This window comes from Agelaius tricolor, unplaced genomic scaffold (assembly GCF_023055355.1).
Source record: "Agelaius tricolor isolate 1412-34295 unplaced genomic scaffold, bAgeTri1.0.p SCAF_9, whole genome shotgun sequence".
Lineage (NCBI taxonomy): Eukaryota > Metazoa > Chordata > Aves > Passeriformes > Icteridae > Agelaius > Agelaius tricolor.
In genome coordinates, this window is record NW_027269269.1 from 29,205,368 (window position 1) to 29,223,259 (window position 17,892).

General features: G+C 40.8%; 1 pseudogene; it reads right to left on the reverse strand.

Moving 5' to 3' along the window:
• LOC139593233 (suppressor of tumorigenicity 14 protein-like) overlaps positions 1-17,892 on the reverse strand; it is a 34,170-nt pseudogene that overhangs the window by 6,691 nt on the left and 9,587 nt on the right.

Genomic DNA, 17,892 nt, shown 5'->3' on the forward strand with positions numbered 1-17,892 from the left:
TGTCATACTAGAAATGTTGCTAATCCAAGAGACTGATGTCAAAATGACTTGAGAAAGGAGGCTCAGCCAATTACTCAGCCAGCTCTGAAAGACCAAAGGGGTTGTATATCTCTCAGGAAAGGAAGGATCCTAAGCAGAAGAACCAAGATCAAAGAACATTCTAGAGTGATAAGAAAACAGAATGAAAGGGTGATATTTTTATTTCTTGTGTATCAGGTCCTTTAAAGATGAAAGGTATTTGGAAGCTTCACTTGTGCAACATATGCACAGCTTACATGTCCAGGAAGGAGTAAAACAGAACAGGGCCCTCACAAGTCTGAAAGCATAGTAAAGCAGGTTTAGGGTGTTATGGGGCTTTCCTGAGTTCCCAGTGTCATTCCTCTCTAGCACTGTACAGGAAACACATACCATATATTACAGTGATATAATATACTGTGACAGAAAGTATATATAATATATATACTAGTATATTTAATATATATACTAGTGACAGAAAGAAAGGGAAAAAAAAAAAAAACAACCCCAAAAAAGGGTAAAGATGCTACCCAGACTAAGAACTTAAAGACCCAGAGGGCCAACATGCTAGAACTTAGACCAAGATGCTAAAACTCAGACATAGCATATCATGCTGGAAAATGTCCAGTATGATATACAGATGAATAGGTTAAAAATGCCCATCTGAAAATTCAAGGGCATTTCTTAAGCAACACATTTTTTGGAGGAACACCACCCCTTTGACATATTTTAGCAAAACAGTTCCAAGGTCAAAGTTTGCAGATAAACTCTATGTAATGTTAATAAAAATAATAATTAATTTAATTAGGTCTTTGACACTATAAGAAAATTCTACAAATAGTCTATTGTGTTAAATAAGTTTGACCCATCATAAGGTACAATCTTGCAAAAGCTATCCTATTGCATTAAAATAATAAAATATATACATTACGCAAAATTCATACCAAATTGCCTCAGTCTAATATTCAGTAACAAATTTCTATCCCTTTTGCATGGTAACTGGTACAAAAAACATGTTTGTAAAGTTGATACTCATCATCAGAAATTTGAACACCAATGAAGTACACAACTAGTGTACTAGGAGAAAGAAGGCAGAGTCAGGACAGGGAAGTATAACCAAAAGGCAGTTTCTGATTGTGCGTGTAAACAAGCTGGGGTTTATAACTTACTCTACTGTGATGTAGTCACAACTTGTAATTATACACATGAATGAATGTTCGAAATTTAAAAGCACCATTGCAGCTGCAGTTCCAAAACTTAGCTTAGCTTTTCCTTTTGTATTTCTTTTCAACTGTAACAATAAATTACTCATCATACTTTTACAGTATTTTAGCAATTCCACATTCAGATATTAAAAAAGATAAAAAGAAATTAATACAAATAGCAGAATTCACAGGTGGACCTTTTAGCTCAGATGATTCCTTTTATCTTTATATTTTTGTTCTCTGGTATGAAATATAACTGTTGAAGAAGAAAAATAACTCTTCTTGATACATTTTACTCCTTGCATTTGCAAAATGATATTTCTCAAGAGAGTCAGAGATTATCCATGATGAATTTTCTTCCTTATTTTGGGGGGCTTTTAGTTGCCATGTTAAATTAACCATAAATTTGCACTCAATAAAAAAAGAAAAACCAAAAAAACCCAAAAAAACTCTCACCACACAAACAACCTAAAACTGAAGAGTTTTCCAATGAAAGCAAACATTCCTTTGTAGTTTTCCTACCAGTTCCATATTACCTGGCATGTATGAACGCCACCATTAAGTTTCCCAGCACAGAGCATATGTGAAGTAGTAAGATAATCATAGAGCTTGTTGCAAACACTTTGGTTAATCATTCTCACTTGAGCTTCCTGCAGTTTTTTGGTAAGATGACCTAGAAAAAAATACGAAGAGTATTGCAGAGGTTACGGTGGCACAAATTTCTTACAGAGATACCAATTATCAAAACAAAAGAGAATTGATTCTAACTCAAAATCTACCCAGCTAATGACAGCAGAGTAATTCCCTTGCCTTCAAATGGTGCCTGCCCTAAATTTTGAAAGCTGGGTTGTTCACACTACCCCATAGCCATAGATGTTCCAATGCACCAGGCACCTCCTTTCCATTTCCCTAGCCTTTATCCTTATGACCTTATTCTGTCAGAAAGTAGTAAAAGTGCCATGCAAATTGTAAGATAAGACTGCACACAGGGAGACTAAATTTGAATGCCATTTCAAATTATGCCTGAAGCTTTTTGTTATTATTTAAACCATGGCCGTGCTCCAAACAACATCCCAGTCCTACAAAATGCAATTTCTATATTGTTTTCCATTCTCTCAATTCTAGGGAAGAAATTGAGGAATAAAGCTGAGCATGGAAAAACAAATAATTTTAAAGAAACACCAAAGAACAGTCTGTAACTCACAAATGATGCTAAGACTTTAATTCTGAACTATGGTATTGACATGAGGTGCCCTTGTGAGCTAAATGTCCTGATACCTCTGATGTGCTGAGATGCTGCCCAAGTCTAGGTTTCAAGCTGTCTAATGCTGAAACAGGGCAAGGATCCCACAGGCTCCATTGCAAGCCCTCTCTAACTCAGTGTGCTTTTTTCTGCCTCCCCAATGCAGCTGGCTGCTCCAAGATACACAGAGGCAGAACTTCATGAGGCCTTTGATTAAGACAGAGAAAATGAAAGGTCCTCCACATTTTTTTGCAATTGCAATTATTGCTGCTTATGGCTCTATGTTGTCAATCAGAAACAAATTCTATCTCTGCAATAGTTGCAAGTTATTGATCTCTTTACTTGCAAGGTTCTATTCATCAGATTAAATGAGTCATGAACATGAAAATGGGCACATTTTTATAAATCTATGATCATTTGCTTTTCAATGATCTGTGACACCTGAGTATGCATTTTGTCACTTATCACTTGCTATCCAAGCAACTATTCAGAATTCACAGACTGTAGCTAAGGAGATCTTTTCTGGCTTTTTATAGACACACTAAGTAAATGTCATGGGTTTGGTTTTGGTTTTTTTTGGGTTTTTTTTTTTTTTTTTTGGCTTTTTTTGTTTGGGTTTTTTTTTTTTTTTTTGCTTACAAGTATAAATATTCCATTGTTAGAGTTTAAAACCAAGCCAAACTTGAAAAAAGTGTATCCAGGAAATGAACATACTATTTTCTTTTATGGCTCTCCAGCTAGTTACATAGCAGACAGTTCCATAAAAAAACACTCTAGAGGTGCTAGGTAAACAAATGGGCTCTATCAGCTCACTGAAGAGTACAGGTGTCTCCATTTCCAACAGAGCAATGTCATAGTCTGAGATAGTTTGGTCAAGCTGTGGGTGTACAATAATCCTTACGATTGATCTCATAGCTACATGATTGCTCTTTTCATTTATAGTATGTGAGCCCATATACACTCTCCATCCCATTGGAACAGAGTATCTGTAAAAAAAAAGTATTTTTAGAACATCCCATTGGAAAGCAACACAATGTTAGTTCACTCTGTTTTAAGTACTTTTCAGTATTTGAGGACATTCATCAAAACCATGGTGCATGGAGTAGAATGTGACTTCAGAAGATAGATGCACTCTAGGTCTCTCTGCTAAAAGATTAAGCAATGTTTTTACTTGCTATTATGAACTTAATTAATCTCCTGGATCTATAAGAGCAACTCATTGCTATGCGTCATGCTTTGGAACTCATAAAAGTGTATTCTTAAACTCTATCTCCTTCTTAACACATGTAGGAGGTATGCATTTTCAATTTCCACTACCTAAACTGAACATCAATGAGGTTTTCACTCATTGATCAATATATAGGACATGTATTGGGATAAAAGGCCATAGTTCTATTCAGAAAATTCCTGCCTTTTGAAAAGCAGGGGAAAAAAACAATGGTGTTTACCCTACATCTAACAGAACAGTGTTCTTTCATCCAGGTTTTACTGGCAATGGAAGCAAAAGAATAACTTCAAAAACCGAAGACTTTTGAAGCCAGCAGACAACACCAAGTGTTTGTGTAGTGAGGTCATGTCACCGAGTTATTACCTGGATCAACTTATCTAGACAAGGAATAGCTTCTACAAATTATTGAAAGCACCTTTGTAAAGTTATTAAACTGCAAATACTCTAGAACAGTATAATTTCTTCACGCCTTGCAGAATCAGAATCCAGGAAGCAATGGGTAACAGATACGAGCCACCTGTTGGAGATCACAGATGCACCACACACGTGGCCACGTGCCCCCATCTGTAAACTTACTTGCCAAGGCCACTTCTCAGATCTCGCATCTTCACCTCCAATGATTCTGTTTTTTATAGGCTGGTGTCTTCCACAAGCTAACAGAAATAATTTAATAAATTAGTAAAAAGCCCACCAGTTAATTCACTTTGCCATGCTTGACACAAACTTTTACCCTTAGACCTTACTGCGCAATTGGTAAAAAGGTGAGTACTTGCCCATTTTCACTCAATGGGCAGGTCAGATATAAAGCATTGTCTATGTTCCTGTGTAGCTTTCTAAAGAGTTGAATAACTCAAAAAGAGGTTAAGCACAATTTAAAAGTTCACTTGAGTAATTCTTGTCTCTATTCCCTCCTTACAAACACAGCTTGACTGCATTTCATTCAGCTCAAAAAAGCAGCAAGACCTACCAGATTATCCAGGAAGTGTATTGCTTGAAATAAGTCATCATAGACAGAATGGATGAGCTGATTTGAAAGAAACAGTGCAAAATTCAAGACAGACATTTGCATACAGCGTTACCAGGAAATTAATTTTTTTAAAATTCATATTTGATTAACAAATTCTTAATCCAATAATGCTTAAGAATAACACAAATTGCTGATTTAGTTTCCCAAGTAACTAACAAATTTTAAAATAAATGTTACCACACCACAGTGTGATCCATCTGCACAGTCTCTTTTCCCATCACACTCCGGATTTGGTTTCAGCAAGCATTTTCCATTGAGGCATTTGTATGCATGAGGGGAGCAACTTTGGTGGGCTGAAATAAGAGAGAGAAGATAGTGTCACATGTTTGGAGTGATGCTTTCTAATTATTAACAACACCTTGCACATTCAGCAAGTTGTTCAAAGCTACACATTCTAGTCTGCTTAAAGTAGTAGTCTATGCTAGTGTAAACTGGTCCCACTATAGAGAGGGAACAGGGGAATGACCCACTCTAATTAATGATCACACTAATTTCAGTCTCCACTGTCCCTGACAAAAAAGAAGACCCTTCACCTTTCCGCACTCCCATTTTGCATAACTCTAACCTGAGTAAGTGAGGCTTCTCAGATCTGTTCTTTTGCCTTCACCAGAACCACAGGCATTACAAAGAATAAAAATTCACAGCATCTTTTAATTTTCAAGTGAAATTTAGAAAACTGCAGAAGAGCTTTATACCTCCCTCCAATAAATTTCTGACTAAAGACTATCACAGTTTACTATGTGAGAAGCCTGATAGATCTCATCAATTGGCTTCCATTACTATTATTTTTATTACCAGTTGTTTACAAGGACCTCTAAACAGTGGGAGGTAGGTTTTTTTTTGAAAAAATATTTACTCCTGGTTACCCCAAGATTGAAAGCAAGACAAAAAGTACATAAGCAAAATGAGGCAAGTCACTAGGGAGCCATTGGTAGTATCAGCCATGTCCTCAACCATTGTGGATCTACAGTAAAAAGACCATAAATGTGACAAAAGTCCCCAGCCTACTATGTCCCTGTTCCTTAAATTATGTGGTACTGATCAGGTAGCATTTGGGGGAAAAGTGCTCTTCCCACAGGATCACCAGCAAAATGTGGTTTGGTTTTCTTACTAAAATCCCTGTTATCTTGGATTTTTCTTCATTAATTGTCTAAACTCTCCCAAAACTTAGTTTTACTCTGCATGATTTATGTTCACGATTATGAAACTTTTACTTTGTGCCATGAAAAAAAAGAAATCTAGAAACAACTCATGCAACCATTAAAAAAGGTATATTCCTGCTTCTGTCTTCTACCATCTTTTGGAAAATACCTAAAATTACATACTTACAGCAGTTGTTTTCATCACTATCCTGTCCGAGGCTGTTATCATCTTTACAAGACTTATACTGAAGTTTACAGTTCCCATCACCACAGTTCAATTGTTCTGGATTACAACCTGAAGAAAAATTGTCTGTAAATTTCTAATACAAGCAGCAGACCAACAGCCACATGCTACACTCCCTACTAGAGGTCACCTGGACGTTTCTGTGCCATTTCTGTCAGGCATTTATCTACCTTGGTTTTGGTAGTATACAGCGACAGAGAGACTTGTGCTGTACTATCTGACCTTGGATTACCTTCTGGTCACTGTTTCTGGTATCTTTTGAATGTTCCCTATCTTCTTTGACATGCAACACCTAGTTTAGGTACAGTATACTAGCTGAAGCCTTCCCACTGGTGATCAGGAAGGCATTTTCAATTTCCTGTCTTATATCCTAGTGTGACACTTAAAAACCCCAGAACAAAGACAACCAACCAACAAAACAACCAACCAACAAAGCACTAAATACAAATAAAACTCACAGAGCATTTTGTGACTCTGACTCACAAGTCAGCTTTTGAGCAACAGTCATCCCCTCTGCCATTTTTTCACAAAAAAGCAACTTAGGCAATCCATGTCTGTTTAATTATCTCCATTCAGATCTTCACAGAATCACAGAGTATTCTGAGTTGAAAGGGACCCACAAGGATCAACTTTACAGTTCAACTCCTGGCCCTGCACAGCAACACCCCCAAGAGTTACACCCTGTGCCTGAGAGCATTGTCCAAATGCTTCTTGAGCCCTGGCAGCCTTGGGGCTGTGACAACTTCCCTGGGGAGCCTGTTCCAGTGACCAATCACCCTATGGGGGAAGAACCTTTTCCTAATATCGAACCTAGTCTTCCCCTGATACCACTTCAGACCATTCCCTCGGGAATGTCACTGGTCACCAGAGAGCAGAAATCAGACAGCTGCCCCTCCTGTTCCCCTCAGAAGGAAGCTGTAACTGCAATGAGGTCTCCCCTCAGTCTCCTCCACGCTGAACAGACCAAGTAACCTCAGCTGTTCCTCATACAGTTTTCCCTCAAGGCCCTTCACCATCTTTGTTACCCCCCCCCCCCGTGGACATTCTCTTAAAGATTATTATTTTTTATATTGTGGTGCTCAAAACTACCCCCATCACTCGAGGTGAGGCTGCCCCAGTGCAGAGCAGAGCAGGACAATCCCCTCCCTCACCTGGCTGACGATGCTGTGCCTGATGCACCTCCGGACAAGGATGTCTCTCCTGGCTGCCAGGGCACTGATGACTCATATTCTTGTTTTTATTTTTCTCCATACATATTCTACAGCACTTACAAATGCATCCCTCTTAAATACATCCATCTTTCTATTGTGTAACACTTTTCTATTTCATAAGCACCTACTCTAATCCATAATTTAGATCATGAACAAAAATTATGTGACAATCTGTAACAATATTGACAGAATGATTTTAAAAATAACCTTTCTCTTTGGCAATGAGTCTTGACCAATCATTCAGTGGAAACAGTTTCCTGTATTTTTTTCTCCCCACATTTTCTTTACTTATTGATAAGCTTGTCACAGAAAACAGTGTCAAAGTACAATTTATCTATTTATCCTCTCACAGCAGAGAACTAAAACAAAATTTTAAAGCTCCATGCTGGTTTTAATATTCTTTTCACTATTTACAAATAGCTTACTTTGACTATTTCTTGTGCATTTTTTTCCCTTTGGAAAGTTAACTTATAAAGATTGGTGTGAAATTCCCTCTTGATTTTTCTGTTCTCCTACTCTTTAAAGAGACACATTACACAGCCTCTTTTCCACACTTTTACATCTTCACCCACATGTTTCATGTGATCTTAAAGATTGCCAGCAGTAGTTTAGAGATAATTTCAACTCGTGTCTCAACTTTGTGGAAAAAAGTTGAGTGGAAAGAGTGGAAAAAGTCTCTTTACAGAAAACAACAAACAAGAAATAATTGCTCTACCCCAATCCAATTCAGCACTACTACCTGGGCAGCCTTTCCATCATTCAAACTAATTTCTTGAAGGAATACACATTCTGTCTGCATATCAAAGGACAAGCTAGAAAAATAAGAAATCAATGACACTGGAAATATTGATACAGCCTAAATGCAGTAATGCAGAACTCTACCATGAAGAAATATTAAAATTATTATTAAAAATTAAAGTTTGTGTAATTTGTAAAATAAAATGAATATTTAAAAAAAATCTTGGCACAATCTGTCAAAGATTTTTGTCAAGCAGTCTGAATTAAATGTGTCACCTAAATATACTTAGCAAATCGAATTTACATTAATTGCCTCTACTCTAAGGGTTGAAAGTTATTCACCACAGATACATAACTACTGATAGGAAGCATTTCTTTAACTTCTTAAGGAAAGTATTTAATACAGGAAAAGGAAAATAAAATCAAAATTTATTTTTCTAAGGAAAAGGAATATAAAATCAAAGCTAGGCATTCTCTTTAGTATTACAAATACATATTTCCTCATATTAAAATTCTGTACAAATTAATCTCTATGTTACTACACTCAGTATCTGATGTGAATAAGTGCTTTATCAAACACTTCCCAAAACTTGCAGTCTCATATGCAACAGCCCTTGACCAAGAATTTCTTTCACATTCACATTAACTAACTACTAGTTAGTTTAGATGGTAAGTTGTTTCTTTACAATATATTAAAATGTTTGTTCTCTTTGACTCTTTCAGATGTGCAAGAAAAAAAAAGTCTCTGAAAGACTAAGTGGCTCAAACCACTCCTCTTTCTGCCCAAGTGAAGTAAAATGAAATTTTCTCCGATTCAGCACCATAGGCAAATTAAGAGCTACATCAGATTGAAGGACCAAATCCATTTCTCCCACAGTCGTCTAATCAGTTCCAATCTGGAGTAAATTAGTCTTCTTCACTGCCTTGCATGTGATGTCAGTGGGAGGAAAGCACACACCACCCAGCCAGCACAAGCTCAAAGCAGGAGTGTCTGCATTTTCTTGTCACCTCTCCCTGAAGTTATAGAGCTGATGGCTGGCATTTGCTTTCCAGGTCAGCTCAGAGCAGAGCCTGTGATTTTTAGCAACTGTGCTTTGATAGGCACCCAACAATGGGGAAAAAACTAACCTTAGGTGGGTGATTGCAGGTACTTAAGATATGGGAAAACATGACTTTATTTTTTTCCTACTCCTGTTACTACTGCTGAAGGGAAGGCTGATATAGGCCAGCGCTCTCAATCCATGCTGGTGTCTGAGATAGCATTCCCCAAACTACTGCATCAACTTGATACTGACGCATGACAGCCATTCCACTCCTCCTGAGTCTTTAAACAGAGCCTCCTGACTGTGACTAAGAACTGATTAAATAACTTTGACCCATCTGCTTCCTGCCTCAGTGCTAGGAGCAGAGCACACAGATACACACAATAAAGGCAGTGGATTTTGTTAAAAGAGGTATTCCTAGGCTTAGACTCTTAACCATTTTTGAGGCAGAAACCAGAGTAACCACAGAACTAAGAATAGTTGGTAACTTTTTCTGGTAGAAAGAGGACCCACATTGTTGGAAGAAGAAATCTCTGAAAATTTGTGTCTTATAGAATGACTTACTGGATTCAGGACGGCCCTTATGAAGGAAGGAATGATGAGGAGGACTCCATCTTATCAGAAGGCTAATTAATTACTTTATTATACTATATTACACTATGTTACATTACATCAAAGCTGAATCTGCCAAGCACTCAACTGCACTGACTTGTGACTGTCCACTGACAGTCCTGACACACACATGGATTCAATTGGCCAGTGAATCAAAACACTCACACCAGAATCCAATTACCAATTCCCTTCAGGTAAACAACATTCCACAGTGCATTCCACTTGTGAACAACACAGGCGCAGCAAATGAGATAAGAATTGTTTTGATCATTCTTTTCTCTGCTTCTCTCAGGTTCAGAGAATGTGAATCCCACAATGACTGACCAAAAAATGTGCCATTTATTAGAGTGAAAGGCCATGAAACAAAAATCTTTACCAGAAACCTTAAAACTTAAATGCTTCTATGTCAACAATAAACAGAACTACATTCTGACAAGCAAGCTGAGGATTTGAAGAGGCTTCTCAAAATGAACTGATCTCATGAAATCACAGAGAACTTTAGCTACCTAGACATTAATTGGGTAAAAAACCCTGGCATTTAAAAAAATCTGAAATTGCATCTTTTCTAAGAAATGTCACAAGTAAATATACTTGTATCTCTTGAAAATTCCTGTTCCACCATCTGGAAGACCCCTAAAATCTAACATTGATCCAGAGCATTTTCCATTTCAGGGGAGGGTCCTGCCTTCCTTAGCAGACACCTGTCTGTCAATACCAAGACAGATTTTGGTGCCCAACATGAGGCTTAAGGGCATAGAAACAAAAAGGGAATAACAGTTCTTGAGTAATCTAATTTTTGTGTGCTGCTATAGAAACCTTGTTAAGTGACACCATGTGGTCCAGCTTACCCTAGTTTGGGTGGCATGTGATTGTGGCTATATTTCTTCCATTTGCAGACGCTTATCTAAACAAGGGTCCTATAACCAAGGCTACTGTGGCTGTTATCCAGTTTGTTTTATGGGTGAATAAGGTGAGGAATTCATGGATTTTTAATTTCCTCTGGAAAGCAGGCACCTGGATTCAGAGCTATCACACACTAACTGTATGTTTTTGGGCTTACTTTAATAATGGCACCTACCATAAGGAAATGACACTGGGGAAAATTTTCTCCCAACCCTTTAACCATCTCTTTGGGTCTGCCCCACCATTTTTTGAAGTGTTTAGATCCACTCTAAATACTAATGATATCATACAGTGGCTGGTGTTGCTGATAGGCTTGTTCTATTTAGCATTTAGAGATAAGGGAAGATTAACGTGGACAACCACCCTGACACCTACTCCAGAACCTGACATGGCACCAGAGACTAGGGATGCTGATGCCCCAGAGCCTAACCCTGCCCCACAGCCCACCCCAGATATGAACAACCCAGACTGGGTGGGGGGTCTGGTGAAGGAGATAAGTGAGATGGGCCGGATGCTGAAGGAGTACATTTCCCCAGCTGGTGAGAAACCCTTCCCCTGCCTCAAAGAGGGAGAGTCTAACAGCGCAGCAGTGGAACCTACAGATGTTGCAACTGTCCAGGTTCCAGCTGAACTGCAAAGGCAGGCATAGCCAGCAGCAGTTGCCCCTATAGAAACAAGGAGATCTAGGATGAAATCGGAGCACCCAGATAGGGGAGGGTCCTCACAACCCACAGGGGAGCCAGAGGTTGCAATTATCACTGAGTCCCTGACGTATGAAAGTCTCTGTTATCTGCACAAAGACATTGTATGATGGGGATGTCAGGCTTATACTTTGGGTCTGAGACCTTATGGGTAAAGGTGTCCAGCTGGCTACTTTGGGTCTGGTACCTTATGGGTACAGGTGTCCGGCTGGATGGTGGTGAGGCAAGGAATCTGGGACCCTTGACCCAGGACTCAGGTATGAATCAGATTTTTGTAAAGGAGCCAGGGTCCCTTTTCCTCTGGGAGTGGTTTGTAATAAGTGTCAGAGAGAGGTTTGTTGACAGGGAGAGAATGCAGGAACACCACCATAGAATGTGCTGGAACACCCTTGAGGAAGGGATCCAACAGCTGAGAGAAATGGCAGTATGGGAGGTACTCTTTGGGAGGGATGGACATCATGGTAATGACCCCAACAAGGTCAGGTTCACAGGGCAAATGTTGTGGAGTCTGGCAAATTTAGGGCCATCTCAATACACCACCTTCATTGCAACGATTAATGCTGATACCAACTGAGAGACAGTGGGTTCTGTTGCCAACAAGCTTAGAAATTATGGAAGTATGATCAATGGCCCAATGCAGGCTCATGTCTCTGCTGTGGTCAAGGAACTCAAAGAGGAGATGAGGGAGGTGAGGGAGGAGGTGAGGAGGAACAGTTCCCACATTGCACCAGTGCCAGTCACAGGCCCCAAAGCCAGAGCCCAACGTTCCCCAGCTAGAGAGAGAGGGTACACCCCATGGGCTGACCTATGGTTCTTTCTACGTGACCATGGGGAAGATGTGGGAAGGTGGGATGGGAAACCCACTTCTGTCCTGGCAGCGGGGGTGTGTCAACTCAAGGAGGGAAACCCTAACTAAGGGAATTCCAGTAAAGTGAAGGTAACCTCAACCTCCCATGATGGAGCTGCCGATTATGATCTGTCAGATCCCCTTGAAGGTACGTCTATCATGAATGTCCAGGAAAGAGATAATAACCAGGTTAAAGGGGCCCTGCCTCTATCCAGGGAGAGGCATGGGAAAACTGGATCTTCTGGATGGTGTGGATCCGATGGTCTGGCACATCAGAACCACAAAAATACAATGCCTTAGTTGATACTGGTGTGCAGTGTACCCTGATACCATCGGGACATGTGGGAGCAGAACCTCTTTCCATTGCCAGGGTGACGGGGGGATCACAGCAATTGATCCTGTTGGGAGCCAAGGTGAACCTGACTGGGAAAGAGTGGAAGAAACATCCTATTGTGACTGGCCCAGAGGCCCTGTGTATTCTGGGCATAGACTTCCTCCAGAATGGCTATTACAAGGACCCAAAGAGACTCAGATGGGCTTTTGGCATAGCTGCTGTAGAGGCAGAGAACATTAAGCAGTTGAACACTTTGCCTGGACTATCGGAAAACCCATCTGCAGTAGGACTCCTGAAGGTGGAAGAGCAACAAGTGCCAATTGCCACCTCGACGGTGTACTGCCAGCAGTATTGGACAGTTGAGATGCCGTGATCCCCATCCACAAAATGATCTGTGAACTGGAAAGCCAAGGCATGGTCAGTAAAACCCACTCACCCTTCAGCAGTCCCATCTGGCCTGTGCACAAGTCTGACAGAGAATGGAGGTTGACTGTGGACTATTGTGGCTTGAATGAAGTGACTCCACCACTGAGTGCTGTTGTGCATGCTGGAACTCCAATACGAGCTGGAGTCCAAGGCAGCAAAGTGGTACGCCACTATTGACATTGCTAATGTGTTTTTCTCCATTCCTCTGACAACAGAATGCAGGCCTCAGTTGGCTTTACCTGGAGGGTGCAGTACACCTGGAACCAACTGCCCTAGGGGTAGAAACACAGCCCCACCATCTGCCATGGACTGATCAAGGCTGCACTGGAAAAGGGTGCAGAAGCTCCAGTACATCAATGACATCATTGTATGGGGGAACATGGCAATGGAAGTATTTGAGAAAGGGAGAGGATCATCCAGATTCTGCTAGAAGCCAGCTTCCCCATCAAGAAGAGCAAAGTCAAGGGACATGCCAGAGAGATCCAGTTCCTGGGAGTAAAGTGGGAAGACGGATGGTGTCAGATTCCAACTGAGGTCATTGACAAGATCACAATATCTCCACCAACCAGCAAGAAGGAAAACAACCTTTCCTAGGTGCCATAGGTTTTTGGAGAATATACATTCCCGAGTACAGTCAGATGGTGAGCCCTCTTTACCTGGTGACCCGCAAGAAGAACACTTTCCACTGGGGCCCTGAGCAGCAACAAGCTTTTGCCCAGATCAAGCAGGAGATCGCTCATGCGGTAGCTCTTGGCCCAGTCAGGACAGGACCAGAGGTGAAGAATGTGCTCTACACTGCAACCGGGAACAATGTCTTGTCCTGGAGCCTTTGTCAGAAGATGCCTAGGGAGACTTGAGGCCAACCACTAGGATTTTGGAGTTGACACTACAGAGGGTCCAAAGCCAACTACACTCCCACAGAGAAGGAAATCTTGGCTGCCTGTGAAGGAGTTCAAGACACCTTAGAGGAGATTGGCATGGAAGCACAACTCCTCCTGGCATCCTGACTACTGGTGCGGGGGTGGATGTTTAAAGGAAAGGTTCCCTCTACCCACCATGCCACTGACACTATATGGAGCAAGTGGATTGCTCTCATCACACAGCATGCCCATATTGGAAACCTGAATTGCCCTGGGATTTTGGAGATAATTATAAACTGGCCAGGAAGTGAAAGCTTCGTTCTCACTGATGAAGAGGAACAAGAGCAAGTGACATGTGCTGAAGAAGCTCCACCATACAACCATCAACCACCAGAGAAAACACACTATGCTCTTTTCACTGATCGATCCTGTCGCATCATAGGGATGAACCAGAAGTGGAAAGCAGCCGTATGGAGCCCCACATAACAGGTTGCACAGGCTACCGAAGGAGAAGGTGGATCAAGTCAACTTGCTGAACTCAAAGCTGTTCAGCTGGCCCTGGACATTGCTGAGAGAGAGAAGTGGCCAAAGCTCTACCTTTATATTGATTCTTGGATGGTAGCCAATGCTCTGTGGGGCTGGCTGGAAAGGTGGATAAAGGCCAACTGGCAGCATAGAGGAAAGCCAGTCTGTGCTGCTGATGAATGGAAAGACATTGCTACTTGGGTGGAGAAGCTACCTGTGAAAGTCCATCATGTAGATGCCTGTGTCCCCAAGAGTTGGGCTAATGAGGAACACTGAAACAACGAGCAGGTAGATCAGGCAGCAAAAATAGAGGTGTAGAAGATAGACATAGATTGGCAACATACAGGGGAGTTGTTCCCCCTTAGCTCGATGGGCCCATGATGCCTCAGGCCATCAGGGTAGAGATGCCACCTATAAGTGGGCATGGGACCGAGGGGTGGATTTAACCATGGGCAGTATTTCTCAGGTTATCCATGACTGTGAGACATGTGCTGCCATCATGCAGGCCAAGCAAGTGAAGCCCCTGTGGTATGGTGGGCGGTGGTCCAAGTACAAGTATGGGGAGGCCTGGCAGATTGACTACATCACACTGCCCCAGACACGTCAAGGCGAGCACTATGTGCTGACCATGGTAGAAGCCACCACAGAATGGTTGGAAACCTACCCTGTATCTCACGCTACTACTCAGAACACCATCCTGGGCCTGAAAAAGCAAATCCTGTGGAGACATGGCACCCCTGAAAGAATTGAGTCAGAAAACAAGACCCATTTCAAGAATTGCCTTATCAACACCTGGGCCAGAGAACATGGTATTGAATGGATATATCATATTCCTTATCATGCACCAGCTGCCAGGAAAGTTGAATGGTGCAATGGACTACTTAAGACTACCCTGAAAGCACTTGGCAGGGGAACTTTTATAAATTGGGAAATGAACTTAACAAAAGCCACCTGGATGGTTGACACCCGAGGGTCCATCAATCCAGCTGGTCTTGCCCAGTCTGAACCCTTGCACACAGTGGATGGAGATAAAGTCCCTGTGGTACATATGAAAGATATTTTGGGAAAGACTGTTTGGATTAATCCCACCTCAGGCAAAGACAAACCCATCCGTGGGATTGTTTTTGCTCAAGGACCTGGTTACATTTGGTGGGTAATGCAGAAAGATGGAGAAAGCCATTGTGTACCACAGGGAAACCTAGTCTTAAGTGAGAACTGTGTGTAAGGTTTCATTGTGATGCAGATGGAAAATAGAATAAGGGATGGATCATGTCCTGGATTGCCAAGCAAATTGTTTTCTATTTGCCATCTGTATGGCAGTTGTCTTCTGTTAAGTGGGCAGTTTTCCTTATCTTTTCCACAACCAATCCTCTCTCAGGGGAGACATCTGCTGATAACAGCCTATTGAGTGTCACTGCATGACTGATAAGAACTATAGCATCCCATTGTGAGATGCTCTGCCCAAAGGGAGGAGCCAAACATTTCTACCTGGATATCATCTTGAGTTTCTGGAACACCAGCATGGCTTCTCCACTGGATTTCCCAGAGGAACAGCTGCCTCTTCCACCGGAGTTTCAGAGGAAGAATACACCCTTTCTACAGGATCCCTGCTCCAACAGAACCACACCTGACACTCCAGGAGGACTGCAGCCACATCTCCAATTGGACTGCTACCAACACCCTGACCAACAGGGCGTCAGGTTGTGTTCTGACTCAGTCAGCGTTGTTTTGGTTTTCTACATTGTTTATTTTATCTTTTTATTTTCTTCCCTAATAAAGAACTGTTATCCCTGCTCCCATATTTTTGCCTGAGAGCCTCTTAATTTAAAATTTATAGCAATTTGGAGGGAGGGGGTTTTTATTTTCCAATTCAGGGGAGGCTCCTGTCTTCCTTAGCAGACACCTGTCTCTTGAAACCAAAATAAGAAAAGATTAGGTATTCATGGTTAACTTTGGTTGGGAGAAGAGTCATGCTTAGAGGCCCTCTGCCATTCTATTTTCATATTGCAGCTTGGCTATTTTAAATTGTCAGCAAAGTGCCATATAGTAGATCTACAGAAATTGAGAAATTTTACTCCTCATTTTACAGAATAGTTGATAAATGTTAGAAAATAAGTACTAGCTTATAAATACGTCTTATATCTAAATTTGTAGCTCTATTTGGTCAACCAAAGACATAACATTTTACACATTTGTCTCCTGCAATAAGGTTAAGAAAGTAGGCAGGTTGAGTTGTATGCTCATCTGTCAAGCAGGATTTCTGAAAGATTTCTCCTTGAAAATTAAATTGTGTGCTTATTAACTTACGTTCTGTGGGACTGAAAGCTTTGTATTCAATATAAAACCCTCTGTGGGTGACCAGCTCATCAGAATGGAAGTTGATTGCAACAGAATAGCCATATTCTCTGTTTCTGTTGTTTTCTGAAAGAGTTTTACAGTATCTAGCAAGGCAAAAGTGAGAAATACTAATTTCTAACCAAACTGACCACTACCATCCAGCTATGTCTCCTTTTACTGAGTGGTAGTGATGTCAAAAAAGCTTTAAGATAATGCAGTAAGGATCAACTGTATTTTGGTGTTAAAAATGGCCCAACAAAAGTTTTAGAAAGCCTCTTTATGAATTTCTCCCACTCTGCAACTTTTTTGGGATTAGCAGACTTTGAAACAAAATACAGCAAGATGATCAATATCAGGGTCTACCTTGTAAACACAAGCTGCTTCAGGCATGCTTGATTTCATATTGCCCATTTAGGTTTGCAAACACAGAAGTTCCACATCCAGGAAAGGATTAAATCATTCAGCCAAATCCAACAGCTGTTGCTTGTTTCAATATGCTCCTTCCAAGAGACAAATTTCTCTGAATAGTGTTATTTTTAATGTTTGTGTAAAAATTTCAATCACTGAAGAGCAAGTGATAAAGAAAATTAAACTTCTGATTACACAAACTCCTCATCTGCATCAAGACCACAGCCAGGAATTTACAGTTCAGCTGCAGCTGCATAAGATCCCGTAGTTTTCTACATTATTGTTCTAAGGGGAACAAAAGAAAAAGTAAATACCTGCAAGAAAAAACCCAGGATGCTTAAATGTGCAGAACTTCAAAGTGTAAATCAATGTCAGAAAACAATGTATTTACTCACCTAACTCCACCAATTTCTAGCCAGTCTTTATCACATTTACTGGAGTCTGGAGACTTGTCTTGAATTTGTATTATAAGAATTTTTATTGAGAGTTTGTAGCCAGGCAATGATGCCTAAAAATGAAAAGATTAAAACCCTGACATGCATTCACAAAATGAAAACAGCCTTTGCTTCCAAGTTGTTCTACCAGTTCCTGGATTGAAAGTACTGCTTTTGTATTATTGAAATTAGTGCCTCTGAAGAGCCAAAAAACCTTGCTAATTTAAACATCTATAGGAGTCTTTTTAGACCCAACTTTGGCTAGACTGTGCCTGATGAAGGAGCGTAAGACTTTCTGCAGCCAGCATAAAGCACTATATCTGAGGTTCATGCTAGGTTTGTAATGCCATGTGTTCCTGTTTGGCACAGAGGTGAGATTTTTGTGCTATAAGCTGCTAATAATACTGTG